The following is an 8,380-nucleotide window of genomic DNA, read 5'->3' on the forward strand; positions in this document are numbered from 1 at the left end:
ATTTCACCCTTGGAATTCTAACAAGGGGGCATGGGAAGGGCAGCAGTGCTCCAGTCCTTGTTGGGTCCACCCCTGGATCTTGTTCAGGGATTAGGGGTGTCACAATTAATTCATTCATAACATATAAAGCTCCAAAGTTTCTACATTTTTAATTGAGCTAAAGTAATTTAACTTTTTCCTAAAATAATATCATTTTCGCTCCCTTGTACTCTGTTATGCTTTCTCAGTAGCACGAGAAGGGATTAGAGTTACAGTTAGTCCTGAGAATTGAGGAAAACCCTGGTTCTGACTATAGGACAACATCAGACACGTGAAGGCCTCCCATCATTGTCACAAGGAACAGCACGGAACAGACACCTCAGGGAATTCCTGCTGATTTAGTCACCCACCTTTCCCCGCTTTGCCTCTTGGTATCTCTGAGCTCTAAGGGTGGAGAAAAGGGAAAGAGATAAGGGTCAGTGCTTCCCTCCGAGGGAAAGTCCTGAGAAAGCAATGCACAGCCATCGAAGGTCCATGGCCATTCACTCTGTACAACACACTGATAAAAAACAAACCAGTGAAAAATAAAGTCTAGTTAACTCAGGCAAATGCTTTTGAAAAAGTCAAATTCAAGCTCTTAACTATCAAACGTTAACTAGGAGGCAATTACTCTACCAACAGTGAGCAGGCTTCCATTTCCTTTCCCTGGCTTCAGATTTCTCTTCAGAGAGACATATTAAACAACGCACTGATATTTTTCAACCTGGCAGGAAATGTGCCAGCTGCACCAGCCATTGGAAAGGGAAGACTATTATCCCAATTGCCAATTTTAACCAACCAAGTAAGTAAATAGCCTGGGCCTAATCTTTATAGGCAGTTAAACTGTGCAGTGCTTGATAAATACTCCTGGGTGGCTATGTTAAAGCAAAACAAAGAATACTGCTGGATAACAAGACAGCTGTAAAAATTAACGTTAGATCCCAGAGGAGATAGGAGTTTCCGGATCACAGAAGCTATCTGTGACAAGAGAGGTACCTATTACAAAAGAGTGATGGTTATTAAAAGAACAATAAGCCACTGCAGATACATTTAAGGCATTCTACAATCAATTTTAAGATAAGTAACATTGCCTGAAGTTAAGTACAAAAGATAACAAAATACAAACCCCATCCAAATGTAGCAAAGCCTTGCAATTAACTTCTCATTACCAGAAAAAAACGTTGCGTAAAATGGCTATTGAAGGAGGATATTGGTCCAGGAAGGCAACAGTGGAGTTTGGTGGGTCAGACCTTGAGTTTTCTACAAAATGTATAGCCTCTTTTTTCCAGTGTAAAAATCCTTGCCAGAAGCAGGAAAAATCTATATGCTAATCATATTTCCAATTGAGCTCAAACTGAAGGAAGTTAAGAGGAGAGCACAAATGACTCAGAGGGCAAAAAGACTGACATAAAAAAAGAAATGATTAAAAGATTCTCGCTTTTTCTAATTCCGCTGCGGCCATGGCTCCAGTGAAAAAACTTGTGGCGAAGGGGGGCAAAAAAAAGAAGCAGGTTCTGAAGTTCACTCTTGATTGCACCCACCCTGTAGAAGATGGAATCATGGATGCTGCCAATTTTGAGCAGTTTTTGCAAGAAAGGATCAAAGTGAACGGAAAAGCTGGGAACCTTGGTGGAGGGGTGGTGACCATCGAAAGGAGCAAGAGCAAGATCACCGTGACATCTGAGGTGCCTTTCTCCAAAAGGGAAAAGTGGACAGTTGAATTGACATCTTCACACTTGGTGGTGATTGCTTTGTTGGTGTGGAGATTGCTTTGTTGGTGTGGAGCACTGTCACAGTGCTCCTTTTTTGGAGATGGTATTTGAAATATCTCACCAAAAAATATTTGAAGAAGAATAATCTACGTGACTGGTTGCGCGTAGTTGCTAACAGCAAAGAGAGTTAAGAATTACGTTACTTCCAGATTAACCAGGACGAAGAAGAGGAGGAAGATGAGGATTAAATTTCATTTATCCGGAATATTTTGTATGAGTTCTTGAATAAAACTTGGGAACCAAAAAAAAAAAAAAAAAAAAAAAGATTCTCAAATGCCCAGCTCTGCTGAGTAGCGACCAAGAGGGGACGTGATTGTCATTGGAAAGTGTCCACAGAGTAAACAACAGTCAGAGTCATTACTGGACTGAGTAGAAGGACTAAATTGGGGTAAAATTAAGGACAGAGAGATTTAAACTGAATGTCGGTGATGAGAAGGGCTGCCAGATAGTGAAACATCTCCCCAGAGTTAACCATGAAACATCCTCTCAGAAGGCTTTTAAAAGTTAGGCTCTACCATGAACCGAAGGAGCATTTTTTCAATCCAAAGGAATGAAAAAAAAAAAAAAAATCCCTCCTTAAAGAACAGGATTATATTTTGGGAGGGGGGCAGGAATAATTATCTAAGGTTTCTCCTAGAGAAACAAAAGGCTGTGGTGGGAATCAACAAGGGAAGCTCATTTTAGAGGAGGTGGGGAAGAAAGCAGGAAGCATGAAAAAGGGAAGGTCACCAGCCAGCAGAAAAGAGGTAGGAGGCAACACCCTGTCTAGACTCCAGAAAAACAACGACAGAACCATGACTGGCAAACACTTCTGCAGTGGTTTTGTGCTGAAAGTGATGGCACAGGCATCTCCCTGAGCTCATCAGCACGACGTGGTTTTTCCTAGCAGTAGCCTCAACAGTTAGTTGGTGATAACCTACCATATAAATTCCTTGTGTCCTTAAGCTAAGAAATAATTCTCTAAAAACCATAGGAAGCTAGTCTTTGTAGTATTTCCTATTTTTAACTAATGGTACTTAACAGAGTAGTGGTTTAGAATACAAGCTTGGCATCAAGCAGATCTGGGTTCAAATTTCAGCCCTATTTACTGTGTGACTATTGGCCCACAATATAGCCTTTCAATGACCCAAATTGTCAGCTGAAAATGGGGTGATAATATATACTTTTAGCAGTCAGTGTTCTTGGTTGCAAGAATTACACTGGAAAACTTCAGCAGAGGAGGAATTTATTGGAAGGATATTAGAAAGCTCATAGAATCAACAGTAGAGATGAGAAAATGGGTGGGAATTAAGGGAGGTAGAGCGCACTGAGCCATGGGCAAGTTTATGCCACAGAAACTGCCTGGTTAGGGTGTCACTGTATGAATTGCTGCTCCCACACACTGTCAGACTCTGCTGCCACTGGACACTGGATGCTGTTCCCATCCCCTCTGTGTCATCATCATGAAGTGAATTCTAAAAGATCGCTGCATTTTGTTTATCTTACTTAAGATTCTCATTCAACACTGGGAGCACCTGACTGGCCAAGCCTCAACCACAATGCCTGTAGCATGGCTGCCAGGGGAACAGAGAAAAGGGAGTAGCTGATCGTTTGTATCTTCTTTAGTGGAAGGCAGGATGCAGTGTCCCATGGAGATTCACAAAGTGCACGTTTTCCTCCATATAAGAAAGAGGTTCGGGCCGGACGTGGTGGCTCAGGCCTGTAATCCCAGCACTTTGGGAGGCCGAGGCGGGCAGATCACGAGGTCAGGAGATCGAGACCATCCTGGCTAACACGGTGAAACCCCGCGTCTACTAAAAATACAAAAAAAAAAAAAAAAAAAAATTAGCCGGGAGTGGTGGCTGGCGCCTGTAGACCCAGCTGCTGGGGAGGCTGAAGCAGGAGAATGGCATGAACCCGGGAGGCGGAGCTTGCAGAGAGCTGAGATTGCGCCACCCACTCCAGCCTGGGAGACAGAACGAGACTCCGTCTCAAAAAAGAAAAAAAGAAAGAGGTTCCAACATTGGAAAGCCAAAAAAAAAAAAAAAGGCAAACATCTTTCCTAGTTCACCTCTATGTCTACCCAACTTTGCCTACATTCTTCTTCCCCTAATTAAACTTCCAAAAAATGTTCACACCTAACAAAACACAATGACCCTTATATACCGAATAACCCTCTCCCAAACAGAAAACAAGACATCAGTTCTCACACCAACTGGAATCCAGGCTGTCTGAATGATGTTAATCCCTCTAAGTTATAAAACAATCTCATCTTGATATCCACCAACTAACGAACCAAATTGTGACATGAGTAACTCTCCCTTACGGTTTTGGAAAGAGAGAGGAAATAAAAAGAAAAACAGCAAACATTCAAGTATCTATCTAACCCATATCTATCAGGTTCTGAGCTCAGAAAGTAAGAGGTCAGATAGGAGATGTTATTTATACATTTGACAGCAAAGAAGGAAGTACAGATAGGAAGAAAATCAGTGGTCATTATATCTATAATTGGTCACTAGGCCATAGCTACAATTTTATTTCCTCTTCCGTAGCCCCTTTGCTGCTCAGAGTTCTTTTCCCAGTAAGGCCACCCAAATCTTTATTTCTGAGGGATATAGGTCCTTTGGGGGGTTCTGCCTATATAGAATTGCAGTAGCCCTCCCTATTCAATGTCACCTCTGGTTGCAGTAGAAGAAAATACCTCAGAATATGCCCCCAATGTCACAACAGAAGCCCACTTTCACTTTGAAGCTCAGGATCAGTGACCACAACCAACACCAAAGTCCTCTATTCCTCTATTCCAATGGCATAAGGAGACCAAAATGGTCATGTTGTAGTTTCCAATTCAGTAGAACCATTGTTCTGTTTCCTGGAAGACACACCCATCCCTTGAGTAGCTAAGGTTCTAGCCAACAGCAGCCAGGGTCAAAAGATTAGAAGCAAAAATTTCAAATTGGTCATTAGGTATCATTATTTCTATTCCTTGGTTCCAAGATACCTGTATTCAAACTGGATGAAGCATCATAAGTTGGTCTAAGAAAATACAGTTGATATCAGCTGTATACAGCACCTTGAAAAATGTTATATCCCAGCTGGTATTACAAATAAGTCTTTAACACACATTTCAACAAAGTCAGCTGCTTTTGAGTGATGGGAAACATGTGAAGACCAACAAATAACTGAGTGTAAACCCGTTACCTTCCTTGATTCACTACAAAGTGAATTCTTGGTCAGAAGCAAAATTGTGTGGGATAGTGGTAAAATTCATGATTATCAGAAACCAAATCACTAGCCAAACCATTACCCATTGATCATAATATGTATAAATCCTTACATCATGCTGCACTTTTTTCCAGACTTCATGGCTAGTCGATAGATACTGTTCAGAGTTCTTCCCACTGGAAGGACTTGCCTTCATCACTCTTTCAGGATCAGGCTGAGTGGGGCTGTCCTTGCACTACACTTCACATCTGGCTTATGCCAGCTAGGGGTTCAGAGTGCCAAGTCAAGCTCAAAGCATTCCCTCATTAAAATAGTCATAGAGAATCACCATTAGGCAATACACGTTTGCTCAGTTGCAAAATGGGTTTTACTAAATTGTAAGGTTGAAATGGAATATGCTTTTGAATCATTTAGTCCAGAGTCTGACATATAATAAATATACCCAAATGCAAATAATTATGATCGTCAAAGTAATTTTTAGGTAAGAGCCAAAGTGTTTAGATAAGGAAATGAAATCAAATATAGGTTTTCCTGAGTCTATGTATTTAATAAATAAGAGTAATCAACATATAGATTAATAGATACATATTTAGCATCCTGTTATTACTGAAGTTACACATTTTAAAGCCAATCAATTGACGCACACTCTCATTCTTTAATAAATTACCAAAGGAAAATAATACAGGTCTATGATATCAACTAAAAGGAAAAAATTCTAATCATTTCTGGTTACTATGAGGCTTACATAAAACATCTTATAACTATAACAGGTTATTTTAAGAAGATAACAACTTAACGTTGATTACATAAAATAACACTACACTTTTACTCTCCCCACACACATTTCATGTGGGTTTTGTTTTTTTATTTTTATTTCAATAGTTTTGGGGAACAGGTGGTGTCTGGTAGGATGGAAAAGTTCTTTAAAGAGTGGGTGATTTCTGAGATTTTGCTACATCCATCACCCGAGCAGTACACACTGTACCCAATGTGTAGCCTTTTATTCCTCACCTCCCTCCCACCCTTCTCCCCAAGTCCCCGAAGTCCATTATATCATTCTTATGCCTTTATGTTGTCATAGCTTAGCTTCCACATATAAGTGAAAACAGACGATGTTTGGTTTTCCTTCCTGAGTTACTTCACTTAGAATAATGGTCTCCAACTCCATCCAAGTTGCTGCAAATGCCATTGCTTAATTCCTTTTCATGGCAGAGTAGTATTCCATGGGTGTGTGTGTGTGTGTGTGTGTGTGTGTGTGTGTGTCTGTGTGTGTATCACAGTTTCTTCATTCACTCAGTCAATGAGCATCTAGGGTGGTTTCATTTTTTGTGATTGCAAATTGTGCTGCTATACACATGCATGTGCAAGTGTCTTTTTTATATAATGACTCTTTTCCTGTAGGAAGATACCTATTCGTGGGATTGCTGGATCAAATGATAGCTCTATTTTTAGTTTTTGGGGAACTTCCATACTGCTTTCCATAGTGGTTTTTACTAGTTTGCATTCCCACCAGCAGTGTAAAAGTGTTCCCTTTTCACCACATCCATGCCAACATCTATTTTTTAAAATTTATTGATTAAGGCCATTCTTGCAGGAGTAAGGTGGTGTCTCATTGTGGTTTTGATTTGAATTTCCCTGATAATTAGTGATGTTGAGCATTGTTTCACAGGTTTCTTGGCCATTTGTGTATCTTCTTTTGAGCATTGTCTATTCATGTCCCTTGCCCACTTTCTGATGGGATTGTTTTTTCGTTTTTATTTTGTTTTTTGTTTTTGTTTTTGTTTTGCTGATTCGTGTGAGTTCCTTGTAGATTCTGGATATTAGTCCTCTATCAGATGCATAGTTTGTGAAGATTTTCTCCTACTCTGCAGGTTGTCTGTTTACCTTGTTATTACTTTTGTTGTGCAGAAGCTTTTTAGTTTAATTAGGTCCCATGTATTTATCTTTGTTTTTGTTGCATTTGCTTTTGGGTTCTTGATCATGAACTCTTTGCCTAAGCCAATGTCTAGAAGAGTTTTTATGATGTTATCTTCTAGAATTGTTATGGTTTCAGATATTAGATTTAAGTCTTTCATCTATCTTGTGTTGATTTTTGTATAAGGTGAGAGATGAGGATCCAGCTTTGTTCTTCTACATGTGGTTGGCCAATTATGCCAGCACCTTTTGTTGAAAAGGGTATCCTTTCCCTACTTCATGTTTTTGTTTGCTTTGTCAAAGATCAGTTGGCTGTAATTATCTGACTTTATTTCTGGGTTCTCTATTCCGTTCCATTGGTCTGTGTACCTATTTTTATACCAGTACCAAACTATAGTATAGCCTTGTAGTATAGTTTGAAGTCAGGTAATGTGATGCCTCCAGACTCATTCTTTTTGCTTAGTCTTTGATATGGTTTGGCTGTGTCCCCACCCAAATCTCATCTTGAATTGTAGCTCCTATAATTCCCACATGTTGTGATGGGGACCAGTGGGAGATAATTGAATCATGGGGGTGGTTCCCCCATACTGTTCTTGTGGCAGTGAATAAGTCTCACAAGGTCTGATGGCTTTATAAGGGGAAATCCCTTCCACTCGGCTGTCACTTCTTTTCTGCCATGATGTAAGACATGCCTTTCACCTTCCACCATGATTGTGAGGCCTCCCCAGCCACGTGGAACAGTGAGTCCATTAAACATCTTTTTGTTTATAAATTACCCTGTCTTGGATATGTCTTTATAAGCAACGTAAAAAGGGACTAATACAGTCTTGCTTTGCCTATGCACGCTCTTTTTTTGGTTCCACATAAATGTTAGGATTATTTTTTCTAGTTCTGTGAAGAATGATGATGGTATGTTGATGGGAATTGCATTGAATTTGTAGATTGCTTTTGGCAGTATGGTCATTTTCACAATATTTATTCTACCCACCATAAGTATGGGATGTGTTTCCATTTGTTTGTGTTCTCTATGATTTCATTTGGCAGTGTTTTATAGTTTTCTTTATATAGGTCTTTCACCTCCTTGGTTGGGTATATTCCTAAGTATTTTATTTTGTTTTGCTTTATTTTATTTTATATTTTATTTTATTTGTAGTTGTTGTAAAAGGGGTTGAGTTCTTGGTTGTTTCTCAACTTGGTCACTATTGGTGTATAGCAGTGCTACTGATTTGTGTATATTGATTTTGTGCCCTGAAACTTTACTGAATTCATGTACCAGATGTAGGAGCTCTTTGGATGGGTCTTAAGAGTTTTCTAGGTATATGATCATATCATTGGTGAACAACAACAGTTGGATTTTCTCTTTACTGATTTGGATGCCCTTTATGTCTTTCTCTTGCCTGATTGCTCTGGCTGGGGCTTCCAGTACTATTTGAATAGAAGTGATGAAAGTGGGCATCCTTGTCTTGTTCTCAGAA

The 8,380-nt window shown here is 39.7% G+C and overlaps 1 pseudogene across 1 annotated transcript; it reads left to right on the plus strand.

Moving 5' to 3' along the window:
- Nucleotides 1-1,461: 1,461 nt before the first annotated feature.
- Nucleotides 1,462-2,054, plus strand: LOC104662865 (annotated as a pseudogene). The gene has a single exon (XR_748051.2). The product of XR_748051.2 is annotated as a 60S ribosomal protein L22 pseudogene (transcript).
- The last annotated feature ends 6,326 nt before the right edge of the window (nucleotides 2,055-8,380 follow it).

Source organism: Rhinopithecus roxellana, chromosome 2, assembly GCF_007565055.1.
Source record: "Rhinopithecus roxellana isolate Shanxi Qingling chromosome 2, ASM756505v1, whole genome shotgun sequence".
NCBI classification, from domain to species: domain Eukaryota; kingdom Metazoa; phylum Chordata; class Mammalia; order Primates; family Cercopithecidae; genus Rhinopithecus; species Rhinopithecus roxellana.